The sequence below is a fragment of the Callorhinus ursinus genome, unplaced genomic scaffold, assembly GCF_003265705.2.
Source record: "Callorhinus ursinus isolate GAN/ISIS: 27379988/994484 unplaced genomic scaffold, GSC_fseal_2.0 scaffold12, whole genome shotgun sequence".
NCBI classification, from domain to species: Eukaryota; Metazoa; Chordata; class Mammalia; order Carnivora; family Otariidae; genus Callorhinus; species Callorhinus ursinus.
Window position 1 is genome coordinate 25,874,229 of NW_027397074.1, and position 17,726 is coordinate 25,891,954.

General features: G+C 40.2%; 1 protein-coding gene and 1 long non-coding RNA gene across 15 annotated transcripts in view; one reads left to right on the plus strand and one right to left on the minus strand.

The window, feature by feature from the left end:
• The window catches only part of ICA1 (islet cell autoantigen 1), a 142,793-nt gene extending 131,214 nt beyond the window's left edge, over positions 1-11,579 (minus strand). For 3 of the 14 annotated variants that reach the window (XM_073898872.1, XM_073898864.1, XM_073898871.1), the window contains exon 1: positions 11,441-11,576. The gene's annotated coding sequence lies outside the window, so the exon portion shown is untranslated. Of the gene's footprint in view, positions 1-3,862; positions 3,922-8,670; positions 8,874-11,090; positions 11,323-11,440 lie in introns of those variants that run through there. The other 11 variants (XM_073898874.1, XM_073898865.1, XM_073898876.1 and 8 more) reach the window with 9 other exon arrangements.
• A 21-nt stretch (positions 11,580-11,600) lies between these two features.
• LOC141373863 (uncharacterized) lies at positions 11,601-17,351 on the plus strand. Its single transcript, XR_012380229.1, has 3 exons — positions 11,601-11,835; positions 14,049-14,195; positions 16,388-17,351. It is a non-coding gene; the product is annotated as an uncharacterized lncRNA (long non-coding RNA).
• The last annotated feature ends 375 nt before the right edge of the window (positions 17,352-17,726 follow it).

Consider the following 17,726-nt stretch of genomic DNA (forward strand, 5'->3'; position numbering starts at 1 on the left):
AGTTTTAGTAGAAATGGAGAAAAACAATTCCTCCATACGCAATTAACTATACATATATTTTAAAAACTGATTCTTCAAATTACATAGTTGACAAATTCCTACAGATGGTGGAAAGGTGAAGTAGTCTTCCATTCTTTCAAAAGCTAAGTATTAATTAAAGTAATATCATTTTGGGGCACCTGGTCGGCTCAGTCAGTAGAGCACACAACTCTTGATCTCAGGGTTGTGAGTCTGAGTCCCACAATGGGTGTAGTTTACTTAATAAAAAAATATTTAAAAAGTAATGAAATTTTGACTAGCTTTTATGGGTGTTTTTCCTATCTCTCAGATATCACATCGCTTTTCTATTCAGATTTTCATAAAGTTATGATTACTTGAGCATTCCATGTAACTTTATATGGATTCTATTTCTAGCAGAATTTTGTATCTCCCGCGAGTGACTTTTTTTCCTGCAAATGATTTTTGACATTTCATAAATTAACAAGTAAAAGTAAAACACAATCACATCCCTCAATTTTGTGAGTCAGCAAATCTTATAAAAGGAAAACAATTCTAACCTTATTCAAAGCTATTAAAAGATGAGTTTTTGTTTAAACCCTACATGTGCAAATCATTGTTAAAATTTGCATTTTCTGTTAATGAATTGGAGTCTTAGGATATTTTTATATGATGATTTCATTCACATTTCAGCACAGCTCAGGTGCTACCTATAGGCATTAATTAAGCTTAATGCTTCCCTAAACCTACTAAAATCACATTCTTACACTAAATATTTTCAATGTCAACATAACTTATCTCCCAATATAAAATAAAAGCCAGTAAACCCATGATCATGCTACAAACTTGTGCCTCTTCCATGTCGTTTCATCTCTCAGGCCTCACTTTGCTTGCCTGTGAAACCGTAGATCAGGCTAGCTGACATCTAGGATGCCCTCGGTCACAAAAACTATAAAGCTGCTTTTAATTAATTTTAGAGACATTTATATCTAAGAGAAAGCTTTGAGATAACGAACACATCTTCCTTTTTAAAGATGAGAAAACTGGAGTTTAAAAATGGAGACAACTTGTCCAAGAGCAGGTTAAAGATCAAGTTCTCAATAAGGAAAGCTGGGATTAAAACACTAATCTCCAGTTATCAACCTGGTGCTCCCCTCAGCGTCTCCCTCTATCTCAAGAGATGTTTCTCAAAGGAACATGTCCAACACAGCATTTCATATTCTAAGAAATGGGAAAAATAAGTCAAGATACTCTCTAAAAGGTTATCATCCTCACCATTATTATAAGTTAAAAATATTACGTCCCCAGTGGCTCAATCGGTTAAGCGCCTGCCTTCAGCTCAGGTCATGATCCCGGGGTCCTGGGATCAAGCCCCACATCGGGCTCCCTGCTCAGTGGGAAGTCGGCTTCTCCCTCTCCCACTGCTGCTCCCCCTGCTTGTACTCTCTCTCTCTCTGTCAAATAAATAAATAAAATCTTTAAAAAAAATACCTCCCCACAAAAACAAACTAAAAACAAAATAAAGAACAAAAAATTCAAATGGCTCAGAAGGGGCATGGGCTAGGTCTTGCTCTTTTTTCTCTTAAAGCCCTGCTTGCAAAGGACAATTGATGGTGAATTTTGTGCTACAACAAAAATCATAGCAGCAATAACAAAGAGGCTGGCATTTGAAAACAAAAAACCTCAAAGAAATCCACAAGAGCAAGTAACATAAAATGGATTAAAATACTGAGAACAGAAAAAGAATAAATAGGCTGTCTTTGCTAAAGATTTAAAAAAAAAACCCTTGTTTATAAATTATATTCACCTTTGATTTTATTTAGGTTGGTTTATATAATCTCTAGTACTTATGGTAGCTTTTTCTCTAAAAGCTTAACTTCAAAAGGTGAAGAAGGAACACCCTAGTCAGACAAAGGTCCTAATCAACTTCTGCAAAGAAATACTATATACCCTTCAACTGCCAGCACAGAACATTATTAAATGATAGGAATAAAGATTTTCCTTTAATTATATTTCAAAACAGCATTTTACAGTTGGAAAGCTCTTACCAATTTTAAAATTTTTCATGGGAGAAAAATCTGAAATAAGTTAACTTTATCATCTAACATCATGTTGCCCAAATACAATAGTCACTAGCCATTTCTGGCTATTGAGCACTTGAAATATGGCTAGTCTGAATTTAGATATGCTTTTAGTGTACACTGGATTTTGAAGACTTAGTATACCCCCCAAAAGTAAAAGGTCTCATTGATAAATCTACATTTTATATTTATATTTTATATTTATAAAAAGCGTATGTATTCTCTATCGACATATTTGTATATATTCATATTTTGATATATCACTATATTATACATAAATATATATTTATACATTCTATTTTATATTTATATACTTATTTTTGTATTTTATGTTAAAATAATATTTTGGACATATTGGGTTAAATAAAATATATTACCTAATTTTACCTGTTCCCTTTTATTTTTTCAAATGTATCTACTAGTATACTTTAAATTATATATGTGGCTGCCATTATATCTTCACAGACAGCCTTGGTCTAAGGCATTAAGCAAATTAGCAAAGAGCTAGAAATTAATTTCATAACTCAGGTCACCAATATTCTGTACAGATTAAATATCTTTAAATAGTTCTTTCTCCCTAGAATCTCCGATAATTATTCTGTCAGAAATGTCATTACAAAAGTAAAATTCCATATACACACACACACATATATATATATATATATATACACAAAGACTGTATGTGTGTATATAGATATATATACAGACACACGTTTAGTTTTTTTAAATGACCTCCATTTTCATTATACATTGCTTTAAAAAGGTCCAAATCTATGTGCAAAATGCACTAATAGTTTCAAATCAGATTCATCGAAATAAGAAATTAATAAACTACTATAAGACCATTAAAAAAAAAGCCCACTAAAAGGGAAAAGATAAAGACTGTTTCTCTCTATACATTTATACATTCATATATAAATATCTACCTACAAAGTATATATACATATTTACAAATGAAATACATTATATATAATTCATATACAAATATATGAATGGTTAATATTACAGGTATGATGGAAGTATGTGCATGTATGAAATTACACATAAGCATCATGTCAACAATCAGAAAACTAGGGAGACACTAATGTTTACAAGGTTCTTTCTTTAACATTAAATTCGTAAGTTGAAGCACATTATAGAGATGATCAAGTAATTTCTTATGCCTCCACAGGATCACTCAGAGCTAGCAGAGAATTTATAGATCATTTAGTCCAATCTCTCTTTTCACAGGGGAAAGAACTGAGAAATGAAGACTGAAGAAAATGTCCCAAAGCAAAGAGTAAGCCTTTTTCATCAGTCTTAAATTACTGAAATACACACATACCAGTAAGTAGTTTATAAAATGTCTATACTCTGCACAGGTCCTGTAAACAAACCACCTCAGCTCCTTTTTCTGGAAATGGCGCATAGTCAAGGACTCTCCTTGGTAAAGCTGTAGCTACTAACTCATGTTTGAGTTTGGGCTGGCTTAGCAAGGGATGAAGGCAGCTCGGGCAGGGGAGGGGGAAGCAAGAAGGGGACCTTAAAATAAAAGTCAAACAGCAAAGGGAAGCAGACAGAAAGTTCCGTATTTTATGTACCCCAACTAACAGAGCCACCCTTGCCTACACCGGGTCATCTAGTTGCTGTTATTTGAGAACTAGTAAAAGATCTCTTTCCCAAATCCTCTCCACTCTCTTAGGGAAGAAGCTTACAGGACTAAATAGCAGCAACACCCAGAGTAAATAAGGCACAAGACTGATTTTTTGATGGGGATCAGGAAAGACAGGGCCATGGGCATATACCTGGTAGGGCAGGTAGAATAACCAGGAAGTAGTCCAAAGGGGTGCAGGTCCAAGTCAGGAGTGCAGGGAAGAGAGAAGCAGGAAGCAGAAAGGAGGGAGTGGTTTGGCACCAATGCAAAGTTTACCTACTTCACAATGATGCCCATGCTGCCTATGGCAACACTGAAGAAAGAGCATTAGGTACAAGGACACTAATCCTGGCCTTCAGGGAGCATCAGGTGGAAGAAAAGTCCCCAGGGTGATGATGACCAGTCTCCCTCATTCACTGTAGGGAATCATGGCTCTTGGCATTGTGCTAGGCACCTTCTCTCATAGCTTCCACTCTTCATGCACCACTGCGCACTTCTTTGGAACTATCCAGCACCATGACTGTAACTACTGCTGTTCCTTTCTTTTTGTCTGGAAGGGATGGGTCTCCCTTCCTTTCCCCTTCTGTTCCTGCTGGGATGGCTGAAGACAGAATCAGCTAGCACTGTTGACTAGTGTTCCAAAAAACAATATGGAAGCTAAATAGTATGACAGCTTCACTCTGCAGCTTTTACGGTGCTTGCTGGAGCACTTTCTCTAGGAATACTGCCTCTTGGAATCCTGATATGCCATGTTAGAAAGGTCATATGGAGACATTCTGGCACAGTCAACAACCAGCAGTCTTTGCTGTACCTGCCCAACTATTTTCTCTTCAAGTTAATCAACCTCCCTTTCTGCCATAAGCCCATGTTCTTCAACCTCTTTCTTCCCCCCAGTTACCATCTCTTCCTTCTCTTTGCTGAGTTCTTCTAAGCCCATACAGACTTGTTCCCTTCTCCACCATGCCAGAGAAAGTTTTTCACTATGAACCCAACTCAAGTCTTCATCTTGCTTGACCTTTGACTAAGCTCCCATTCTTAAGTGCTCAGCAAACACTCTGCACTTTTGAAGCTTTTCTAATTTCTTTGTTAGCTCCTTTTTCTCGGGCCTACATCTCATATATCAGTGATCTGCAAGGTTCTGACCTTGGTTGTCTTCTGCTGCACTTCACTTGCCTCTCTGGGTGATTTAATCCACTCTGTGGCTTCAACCAACAGCTGTGTGCCAATGAAGTCCAGAATTAAACAGCTCTCCAGAGATTGCAGTAGGGAGATGGAAATATGGACCTGGTGCTCTGGAGATGTGTTTAAATTCCCATCTCCCTATTGTAATCTTCACCTGGATGTCCCACAGGTACTTCAGATTCAGCACATCTAAAACAGAACCTCTCTCTCCATCTGCATCCCCAAATCATCCCCCCCACGGTGGCTCCTATGTTAATCACCTGCAGAAAATCTACTGAATGGTCCCAACTAGAAACTCGACTTCTCTCTCATCTTTTACAGCCAGTCTCCAAGTTCTCTCCATTCTACCTCCTCAAAAGCTATTAAATACATCTTCCCTTTTCTATGTTGACAGCCAGGACTTAGTCTAGGCCTTCAGAGGCAACACTATGCCTGATCTGCCCATTCCAATCTTAGTCTGAACTATTACTTTAATATGCAGATCTAATCATGCTGCCTTCCCACTCCAAATGCTTTAATTGCATTCTCTTGCCACTAGAGAAACTTCTTGGCAAAAAACCCAAATGCAAAATTCAAAATTTTGCTATGCTCCACACAGAACTATTCCTTCTGGCCATTTGAGAATGTTAGAGCTTTCCTGAATACGCTATGCCAAGACTCTGAAGTTTCTTTCTTCCCTTGAAATGCCCTCCCCTCTTTTGTCCAATTGCCCCACTTACAGCTTACTTCAAGCCTCTCAAATGTCACCACCTCAGTGAGGGCTTTCCTAACAAACACCCACCCTTCCACACCCAGAGACCTCCCATTCCTGTTTCAACTACAGTCCTTAACTGCCCCATGCAGGTGGTACCCTGCACTCCCACTGCTCTCCTGCACTGAGCTAATTACATCTGCATCTCCTGCACTACACTGCAAGTCCCTTGAGGGCAGGGACCCTAACTGGTTCATCTTTGCCTCCTTACACCAAGCACAGTATCTGAAACACAGTAGGCCTTTAGTAAATATGTTCTGGACAAAAGACAATAATTATGTGCTACCATTCACTGAGCACTTTACATGTGTGAGGCACTTAACATCATTATCTCATGTGTGGACATAGCCACCATGAAAGGGATACCACCCCATTTTGCAACTGAGAAAAAAAAAAAAAACTTAGAAAGGTAAATTAATTTGCCCAAAGTCAACAACTGATAAACTTAGGTCTGCTTTTGACTCCTGAGCTCCTGTTTTTAACCACTCACTCCTCTCTACTCCTGGGTGAAAGACATTGGTAACGGATGCCATTTCTATAAAATTGTTTCTAAAAAACAATCTCTTCTAGTCCCAGGCTTAGGTGCTGTGTTAGTCCTAAGTCCATTACCATCATGGTTTTTGTGCACAACAAAACCTTGATGATGGACTTCTGGTGGCTATCAGGGTTCCCACCAATAAAGAGAGGGAGCACCATTTATTACAATTATCTCCTTGATCTTTGAGTTAGGATATACTTCTCGGGAAACAGGCAGAGAAGGCTAGATTTCTCCCAAGTATCATTAAGTTTGAGACATTGGTGTCCATGCCCTATTCTGGGAACAGAGAAGTGGGTATGAGAGATCATAATGGTGGCAAGAAGTGGAATGGATTTTAATGTGTGCTCTGGGGAAGTGGCCAAAATGCTCTGTAGTGTCTCCTTGTACAAATACTGTCACCATCAGAACAACAGGACCTTTCCACTCCTAAATCTAGACTCTCAGGGTTAACAATATACCATTACCTAAGTGTTCAGTGATCCATTCCTGAACACATGTACCTCGTGCTTCCCACCCCACAGTACTGAATTGCATTCAGTTATCCTTTTACAGGCATTTTCTTCTAATTCTACATATTTTCTGTTAAATGTATTCTAAAAACTGGCCTCTTTAATTTTCTCTAATCCTAATCACTTAACATCAGTCCTGTTTTCTAATACCTCCATGACTATCTAGCACATAACTGAAACCAGAATTGTGCTTACCCTGATGAATACATTTAATTCTCTCAACTCAAAGATGATCAAATTCGCCAAGGTCACTCAGCTGATAAGGACGCACATATATGTTGGGCTCCAGACATGAGGACTATTTGCCAGTATTTTCTTTGTAACCTGGATACTGTGTTAGGAACTCTCTCTCTCTATACTCAACCCTTTTTCACCTACCAAATTGCTATTGGTCTTTAAAGGCTTAACTCAGGGGTCACTTCCTCCATGAATCTTCTCAGGTTTTCTGGTTGTGCTCTTTCCTGTTCTATCATCTGGGTGGGGTGCCTTGGTCCTGGGTTTCATCCCCTCCTTGCTTTCACTGAAATTTAATTGTCAGCAGACTCTTCATCTCCCTTACTAGGTTGTAGATTCCTCCAGAGCAGGGCAGGGTGTGGGTCTTGTCTTAGGATTCCCAGTACTAGCACAGTGCATGACACACGCATACACACAACAAATGCTTGCTGAGTACTAAGTAGTGAACCCCACTTCTCTGCTTGGGCCAAAGGCCTAGTGAATGATGTCATCTGACTTAGCAGGAAAGACTTCTCATCATAAGCAATGCCATTTTTTCAGCTTTTCATGAACTCATTGTCCCACTAGGTCTATACTGGAACAAGTAACTGCTATTAGTTGAGGAACTACCACTTCTCAGACACCGAGATGCACATTATGCTTATCCTGGAAATACTGCCAAGTCGACATCATCCTCATGTTATGGATCAAGCTCAAAATCAGTTACCCTAAGTAACTGGCCTGCAGTCAGAGAAGGAAGGTTTTGTATTAAAAGGATTATAAAATGCCCTATTATGTATAGTCATCCCTGTCCTGGAGAGATTCCTTAGTATTTGAAATTACTTACACACACACACACAGTACATTAATTTAGACACTAGAGTAGTGAAAACATGGTTCATTAGCATTTATAGAGGTTCAAGACAGTTCTACCATATGCATTATCTAGGGTAATGCCTGTAGTCTTAATTTTCTTATAAGTGGGGATTATAATACCTACTTACCTCAAAGGGGGATGAATAAAAAAAAAAAAGATCATGTATGCCAAAATGTTTTGTTAAGGAAGTGGGCAGAGTCCCATCTTAGAGAACTATGCTGGATAGAGTTTAGTGCCGTGTTTCTTAGAGCCATTTGAGGTGTTAAGAGCAGATGAAAGAAGCCAGGCTGGAAGTCCCCATTTAACAAGTTCCCAAATGATTCTACTGGACACAAAAGCTTGATAAATACCAGGTTAGAACAATGCTTCTCACGCTTTAATATACACATGAATCACTTGAAGATCTTGTTAAAATGCAGATTTGAATTCAGTGGGCCTGGTGAAGGCAGGTTGAAACATTGTATATCTAACAAGCTCTCAGGGGAAGCCAATGTTGCTGGTCTATGGATCACATTTGAGTGGCAGGGGGCTGGAAGATCTATCCCCACTGGAACAAATTAGCTTTGCTTTGTTCCTGGACCACAGATTGAACCTCCCAGCCTCAGGGAGTATTCCAGAAGGCCCAAGATCTTAGTATTGCTACAAAACACTTGAACTACTCCAAACTAAATTGGAACACATTCCCTATCTTTTTCAGCAGTAGCATCCTTTTCAGATACAGATAGCACATAGGTTTAGCATGTAAAAGAATAATTTATTGCTATTACTTGAGTTCTATTTACTATGTAAAGCATTTGAATACATTATTTCTAATTCCAACTACAACCCCACAAGGTGGATATTCTTGCTCTATAGATAAGAAAATGATGACATAGAGAGCATAAGTTACCTGCTGAAAGTCACATGGCTAGTTAGGTGTTGCAGCTAGGGTTCCAATCCTGTTCTTTTAGGATCCAAAGCCTATGTGCCCTCTGTATGTCTTCCACGATGCTAGTATGATTTTGGTACAAAATGTGACAGCTTAGGAAAAAATGGGAAAAAATATTTTCTCCTGTATCAGTCTTTGAGTTCAAGGCTTTGCTAAGGCAGATTCTAGATGGGGGTGAGGATGGGGATAAGGTTAATTAATTAGTGATCTCTAATGCCTCATGAAAAACATGCAGATAGCATCTTTGACTATGGTTCCCATAAATCTGATAATACAAATGGAATAAAAAGGACATCTGCGACCAGGGCACTGATCCTAAATGTTGCCACCTACCCTCAGGCTTCTAGCCGTGGAACTCAACAAATAAAAAGGAAAAGTTTTTTCTGATCTTTGTGGTCTATCAACTTTGCCACCTTCTCTTATATGAGGTTTTTGTGACTCTAAATTTCACACCAACTTAGGTTGACCCTACCATGTGATTTCAGTTACCACACTTCCCTGCCTCTAATAAAATTGCCCGCACCGGAAAAAAAAAAAAAAAAAAGTACTGTTTAGTCAAATACATTGAAAGTGCAGCAGTTTTGAAGATTTTCTTTTGAGCAACAAAATTTTCTGTATCTGTCACAAGGTTGACATGGAAAGAAATGCATGACAATAAAGTTGCTCATGGAAATCAGTCAGATACTCAAGTGTACCAAATGGAGGAAAGACAGCTATGAAATAAACCATCTAGGCATTTACCATCCAGTGCCTTTACCATTTAATGATCCATGAATGGAGTATCCACAGATTTTTTAACCTCAGGTTGCTTAACTGTTGTTTTCTAAACACTCATCTTTAATAATAGAATTGTCTACCTATATTACCCAAAACGGTACAATTAGAAAGCCACATCTCCAGTAATTAAATATATACATAGCAGTTAAAACCAAACAGTGATGTTTGAATTATTAAGAATTATAAACTGATTTTGCCCTTGTGGTATTCCCTACACAGGATATTTCAAGAATAAAGACTAAAACCTAAAAAGAAACTGGTTTGAAAAGCCACTTAAAAGTATTTTTAGACTGTGTATGTGATTTAAATAGACGGTAAGAAACTGAGTCTGGAGCATTGATCTCAAACTAATAAGCATTTCCTGTTTCACTCCCTAACCCCCAGGAATAGTTCAGATCTCAGAAAATCTAAACTAAAGGTCCACAGAAACCAATTTGAGATTTTTCTGGAGAGACTTTACTGAAATGTTTGGACATGAACATGTTTGCAGTGAGTCATAATTTATAGGACCTTAATGGCCAGCGCCTTATGTGCCTTTCTACCTACATTTAATATATTCTCAAACCAGCTGGTGATATACTTTCCAGGCCCTGATAATTTTCATGAAGTTACCAGATCTCAGTTTCTAAGGCCGCTACCCAGCACCTTTTCTCGTGCTGATTTTTTTATGCTATCTAAACAGAAGAGAACCTGATTTTCTTTCTAAACTGTAAATCTCCCCAACCAGGCAGTTAATACCTTTTCCCAGCAAAAGGGCACAGTATTTTTGAGACCCCCCCCCCAAAGAGAAGATGAGGGGCTTTGGGGGCACTGCAAGTAAAAAAACAGTGGGAAAGCTTAATGGAAGTGGAGGGGGCCTCTGGGCAAAGGCAGACATAATAACAGGATACGTTCGCTTCTAGAGGAAGCAGGAGCTGCAATAGCCCGAGGGCAGGAAAGGCGGAGTCAGTAGCACCCTAAGGAAACGAGTCAGGGTTTGCAGGGACCTGGCCCGCTTAGGGACTCCTGCTCCAGTCGGGTCCAAGGCTGGTGAGCAACTCGCCTGCGGGAAACCAAGCGCAGGCCTCCGGGCACTAGTGGTTATAAAGAGGCACCCATCTGCTCCCTGCCACCTCCGCCAAAGATGGGCAACGGGGCGAAGAGAAAAAGCAAACACCTAGCGCCGCGGCAGGTGAACTTGTCAACAAGTCAGTCCCTGCCCAGAAGGAACCTCGGGGTCCCGGGGCCGGAACAGCTGGGAAGGCGAGGCACGGCGTGGGTGGAGTGGGCTGGCGTGGGTGGGGGTGCCGCGAGCGCCGGGGCTAGAGATGCGGCCGGCGCCCGGAACGCTTCCCTCCGGCTCCCCCGGGGCTGACGCACGCTCTCATGGCGCGTGCATCCTGCAGACCTGCCCAGGCCCGAGGGAGGAGGCGGGGGAGGGGAAGGGGCTGTGGCGGTTCCCACACGGGGACCAGAAACCAGAGAAAGCGACCCGCCTGTCACCCGCCGCCCACAGAGGGCACAGTTGGCGGCCCCAGGCTGGCGCCCCGACCGCCGCGGCTGCCGGGCGTCTCCCGCTGCAGCCCGCCCGGCGCGCCCCCGCCCCGACCCCGGAGGGCAGGTACCTCGGAGCCCCGGCCCCCAGGAGCCTCCTGGCCGCGGTCGGAGCGTCCCTCCAGCTCCTTCATCCGACGTCAGCGTCAGCAGAAGGCGAGGGAAGGGGGCGGGGGGAGCGCAGGAACCGGCCCTTCCTGCGGCGGTGGCCGCCAGCCGGAATAGCAGCCGGCGGAGCCCGTACGCGCCGCAGCGCAGCGCAGCGGCCGGGGGGAGCGGGCGGTCTCGCCTCCCAGCAAACGCCCGCGGCCCGGGCGCCGCCGCCGCCTCTCCCTTCCTCTCTCCTGAGGAGACACCCGGCGGGGCGACCCCTCCCACCAGGACCCGGGCATTTGGAGGAGCGAAGGGACGAAGGCCTCACCTTTTGGGGGGCGGGTCCGGGATGGGGGGACTGAGCCTCCCTCTCTCTCTCTCCTCCCTGGGGACTTTCCTCGACCCCCCCATCTCCTGGGGTATCCCCCGTTTCGATCTGCCGCCCAGGGTGACCCCGCCCCTGCTCTCCCGCAGGTGTTCCACGTGTCCATAGCATTTACGTCATAATGACCTGGCGGACAGGTGGGAGCCGCAGCGAGCGCTCCAGGGTTCCCTCCGTGCTGTGCGTGGTGCGTCCTCCTTCCTTCCACGTAAGATTTCTGTGGCTTTAGGAGACAGGAGACTTCATGACTTCAGTGCTAAGAAAAGTTACAGAGGCCTGTGTCTGGAAATTAACTTTGAGCTTAAAGGAAAAAGGCTGTGTCAAAAAAAAAACACAACTGTGTATGTATATATATTTTTTATTCCCCATATAGTCATGTATCTTTTAATCTTAAATTATTGACGCTTATAGTAATTTGATCTTATCACGAAAAAACCAAACTCTTGCTTTTAGAGCACCTTGTGGTGATCACACAAAGAGAAGGTGTTGGAATAGGTGCTTCCTAAAATTATCTATGCTAAAAAGCAATCCCAATGTGCTATGAGTCAATCCCTGAGTATGTTATGTATTTATAAGTAAGTTCATAGAATAGTCACTGGTTGAAACAATTTAACAGAGTGGAAGGAAAGATGGTTATTGAGCAATGATGCAAACAAATCTGAAATCCACAGATTTCAGCTAACATGAATGAGCTGCTTGCTATGTGTCAGGCATATGCTGTATACTTCACATTTATTTCTTACTGTAACCCAGTGCTGTAGGTAAAATTATTATCCCTATTTTACAGATAAAGACACTGCCCAGAGCGCCTTTAAGGCATTTAGCTGATAGGATATGAGCAGGGGTTTGAATCCAGGGTTGTCTGAACCATGAGAGGTTTAGCTTAATCTCAAGATAGAAATGTGCCTAGCCATCTTCTTCTTTTTCTTTTTTCTTAAAATATGTTGCGTTATTTGTTTCAGAAGTACAGATCTGTGATTCAACAGTCTTACACAATTCACAGCACTCACCGTAGCACATACCCTCCCCAATGTCTATCACCCAGCCACCCCATCCCTCCCACCCCCGACCACTCCAGCAACCCTCAGTTTGTTCCTGAGATTAAGAATTCCTCATATCAGTGAGGTCATATGATACATGTCTTTCTCTGATTGACTTATTTCGCTCAGCATAACACCCTCCAGTTCCATCCACGTCGTTGCAAATGGCAAGATCTCATTCCTTTTGATGGCTGCATAATATTCCATTGTGTATATATGCCACATCTTCTTTATCCATTCATCTGTCGATGGACATCTTGGCTCTTTCTACAGTTTGGCTATTGTGGACATTGCTGCTATAAACATTGGGGTGCACGTACCCCTTCGGGTCCCTACATTTGTATCTTTGGGGTAAATACCCAGTAGTGCAATTGCTGGATCAAATGGTAGCTCTATTTTCAACTGTTTGAGGAACCTCCATACTGTTTTCCAGAGGGGTTGCACCAGCTTGCATTCCCACCAACAGAAGATAGCAGGAGAGGAAGAATGAAGGGGAGTAAGTCAGAGGGGGAGACGAACCAGGAGAGATGATGGACTCTGAAAAACAAACTGAGGTTTCTAGAGGGGAGGAGGGTAGGGGGATGGGTTAGCCTGGTGATGGGTATTAAAGAGGGCACATTCTGCATGGAGCACTGGGTGTTATGAACAAACAATGAATCATGGAACACTACACCAAAACAAATGATGTAATAAATGGTGATTAACATAACAATAAAAAATTAAAAAAAAAAGAAAAAAGAAATGTGCCTAGCCAAAATGGATAGAGAAAAAGTGTAGGTGTTATTGACATTTTAATAGAAAGTTTGTAAGATGGTACAGCTCCAGAAATTTATATAAACTTAAAAGTTGACATTATTCTTCAAATATACTCTTTGGGGATTTTGTTTGTCATAGTTGTTATTTGAGCCTATCCTAATATAGCACAAAACATAAAGCTGAGCAAACATCAAGTCCTTAATAATATGTTTACAAATAAACAAATAATGAATTAATATGGCCTACAAAATAGCAATTTGTTGAAAAGCTGAGATTCAAGACAAAGTTTGGAAGAGAAAAACGTTGCTCCTATCTATTTGGCTTTTATAAGAAGCATTCAAGGTGACCTGTTCACAATACAAGCCAAGTTATTTTTGCTCTTTATAAGAAGGAAAAAGGGAAAATACAAAACTTTTAAGATGATCAACAAAGGCTTCTTGAATGTTGGGTGAATGTATCAATCAGTTGTTTGAAACGCTGAGAAACGGATCACAAAATTTCCTGACTCTGTAATGTTCTTTCTACCAGTGGTGATTTACTAGTTGCATGAAAATATATTAGGAACTCTATTTATCAAAGGCTGGCTTTGTGGAAGATACTTAAATTTGTTACAAGAGAGCCAGTAGAATGGCAGGTTGATGGTGTGTTCACAATATCTCCTCAAAATGCAGATAACTGGAACACAAGCACTAGGGGAAGTGAGCAAGAAAACTGATTTATGTAACTAATTACTCAGGTTTCCTTTTACTTTTCTAAAGGCCAAGGTGAAAACTTGAGCCATGAGTCAAACACCATGGATGCTAAAAGTGGCTTCGAAGACAATGTCTAAAAGTGAACAGATATGTGATAACAAGCCCTATCTGGTCAACATGGCACTGAAATTCCTTGGGCTCCCAGAGTTTAAGGTAAATCTTTAAATGACTTTTTATCGTTATTAGTTTTGTCCTAACATGAGGATATTTCAGGAAGGAAATATATATATAATAATAAACTCATGCTCGTTCTACATCACCACAGTGAAGGCTTTTCCTTCCCATTTAAAAAATTGCTCCATCTGTAAACTTCTGTTTGTTTCTGGATATCAAGTTGTTTCAATCTTACAAAGTACCCACAGGGTGTGGAGAACTTGAAACAATTTCTTTTATTTTAAAAAAGATTTTATTTATTAGAGAGAGGGGGAGGGAGAAGCAGACTCTCCGCTGAGCAGAGAGCCCAATGCAATGTGTGGCCCCATCTCAGGACCCCAGGTTAATGACCTGAGCTGAAGGCATGCGCTTAACAGACTGAGCCACCCAGGTGCCACGAGAACCTGAAACAACTTCTAAGAGGAGAATGGTTATTGAATGATGGCATCTGAAATTAAGGAAGCTATACAGTAATGTGCATTTTCCAGAATGTAACAGGATGACAAGAAAACTTTTCCACAGAAACAATCATTACATATTCAAGTTAATGATTTTTTGAGGGGTTCCAAGGTTCAAGATGTGCTAATAGAACCACAAGAATTAGGAATTGTGTTAGGCTGTCATTAACAGAGACCCAGAATGGCAGTGGATTAAATGAGGTAAAGGTTTATTTTTTCTCACATTAAGGAAATTGGAAAGTAGTCCAGAACTGATATGGCTTCTGATAGGTCATCAGGGTGTTGCTCTCCTCTCCTTCTGTTTCACCATTCTAAGCAAAGCAATGTTGCTTAAAGTTAAAATCCAGGCAAGGATGTGGAGAAATACAAACCTTCATACATTGCTGGTGGGAATGTAAAATGATGCAGCAGCTTTGGAAAACAGTCTAGCAGTTCTTCAAATGATTAAGCATAGAGTTACCAGGTGGCCCAGCAATGCTACCCCAAAGTATATATCCAAGAGAAATGAAGACCTATGTCCACATAAACACTTGCACACAAAAATCTATGGCAGCATTATTCAAAATAGTCAAAAGGTGGAAACAATTCAACAGTTCATCATTAGGTGGATGAGTAAACAAAATGTATTATATCCATACAATGGAATATTATTGGGCTGTGAAAAGGAATGAAATACTGGTATATACCATAACTTGGATGAACCTTGAAAACGTGCTGATTGGAAAGAGCCAGCCACAAAATTCCATATATTATATGATTCCATTTTTGTAAAAGTCTAGGATAGGGAAATATATAGAGACAGAAAGTAGATTAATGATCATTTAGGGCATATATATATGTATACACACACACACATATATGTATATCAATATATTTGTATTAGTTAATGTATGAACATACTTGTACAAACTTTAATAGAATATGTAATATATGATATAATACAATATAATAATACTATATTTAGTGGACGGTTGATATATATTTTTAATATGTATTTTTAATGTTCTGAGTGCTCTTTATGCTCTCAGCCAACATGAGCAAGTGAGGCAGAATGCCTTTCTTCCTTTTGGTGAATGGGAACCATAATGCAAATAAGTGCTTTACCATTCATCCAGACAAATAATTATGGTTTCCTACTGCTCTGAAATCCTTTTATTTTCTGACTCATCTTTGACAGCATCATATATATTTATGGCTCCTGGTCTAGAGTAAGATGCTAAGATAGAGCTGAAGGTATGATTATTATCAACGTATTTAATAAGAGCTATATATATAAATCTCTTATATAAATCTCTTCAAAGCTCAGCTCATTAATAAGACAAATCACTTTTCCTTGAGTTGCTAGGAAATTGAAATTAGATAATCTGTAAGAATAAACTTTGAAAAAAACTTTTAAAAATTATTATTAAACTTGTCTGATTTTTATTGGTGATAGAAATTTAAAGAAAGCTTAAACTAAGTTTTATTGGCAAAATGAAGTCATTTATTCCCTGTATTGTGTAATACTGAAAGAGGAATTAGACGTACTCAACTAAGTATCTTGACCAATTTTGGTTTAATTCTTGTCATCAGATGTGCTCTCTCATAGCAAAACAAAGCTCCTGTTTTATTCTCAGCAGTGATAGTTATGTCTTTAAGCAAATTTGTGTGTGCATGTGAAAATAGAACAAATGTTTAATTAATAGCATTAACTTTTGTTAATTAAAATTAACTTCCTTTCCCTTCAAAATTAAGGCTTCAATGAAGAGAGGAGGTTTATTTTACAATGAAGAGTAAAACCAGCATACCAGCTTAGATTTCTGGGTAAATAACACCCCACCTCTTCACCCCCAGTATCATCCATTGGAACTTCTGCAAGAAAAGTATTGGTGATAGCATCAAAATGGGACATCTTATTCACTGTAGGTAAAGAACTTTGTCACGTGCCATCTGGTATAATCCTGCTTTTGACTAGGAACTGTGCTGGGGTTTGGACAAACCTCAGCCCAGAGTTCAGAGCTGTGCCTCTGGTCTCATTTTTGAGACTATGTCCCCTGTAGCAGACATACAGCTAATGATCCCTAAAAGGGTCACTCTCTGGTAAGGAATAGGACTTAACTGAAAGATTAGGATGGAACTTTCTAGGTCTTTGGCCTTCCTTTCTCCCTCTCCAGAGGGACAGTTTAAAAAAATCACTACCAACCCTGTTGCAGATAGTTAAGGTAATTCAGGTGAAGCACTGGCTAAACATTGGGTTTAATCATGGGGTAAGAGGCTGAATCAGGACTATAAACCATATTTTGTAACTGCCAATCAAATGCACTTTTCCTCTTCTAGTTTTAACTATCACTAACTTGCTTTGGCAGAGACTGTTAATCATTTCCCAATATTTATTCTACCCTTTCCCCAGAGTAATGTAAATTTCAGCTGAGTATACATTGTTGCCCAGCTGAAGACTATGTTCTAGCTTCCCTGGCTTCAGGGTGTGGTCATGTGACCAGGTTCTAGCCAATAGGATATGACTGAAACACACATCTGTAACTTTTGGGTCATGCTTTTGAAAGAAACACACCCTCACCTTTGTCTTGCCCCTTTCCCGCTGGTTGGATCACCTTTGGCCATGAAGGGAAAGGCAATATACTGGGGAGGGCAAGAAACTTGCCACCTGATCTGCCATACTGCTCTGGTCCTCCTGCCTGGGTTCTTTTATGAGAAGGAAATAAAGTTCAATACTATTTAAGCCACTATGTTTTTGGATATTATTACAACCCAGCCTTTATCCTAATTAATCCATCTACTCCATGATGTTGGATTAGATCTTCATTTTTCATTCCAAAACAATGATTCTCAATCTGTGGGTCACAGGGCCTCTGAGGGCCATTGGTGTTAATATAAAGGATCATGGGATACAAATCTCTAACAAGTAATGTCTGTAGACAAAAACCCCTCCTTGAGAAATAAAGATAGCAATTTTGAAATACCTATGATATGATTGTAAAACAAAATCATTTCTTGGAATGCAGATATGTTGGTAATGAATCATTTAGCTTTGTACATCTGAAAAAGTCTATTTCACCTCTGTTTTTGAAATATT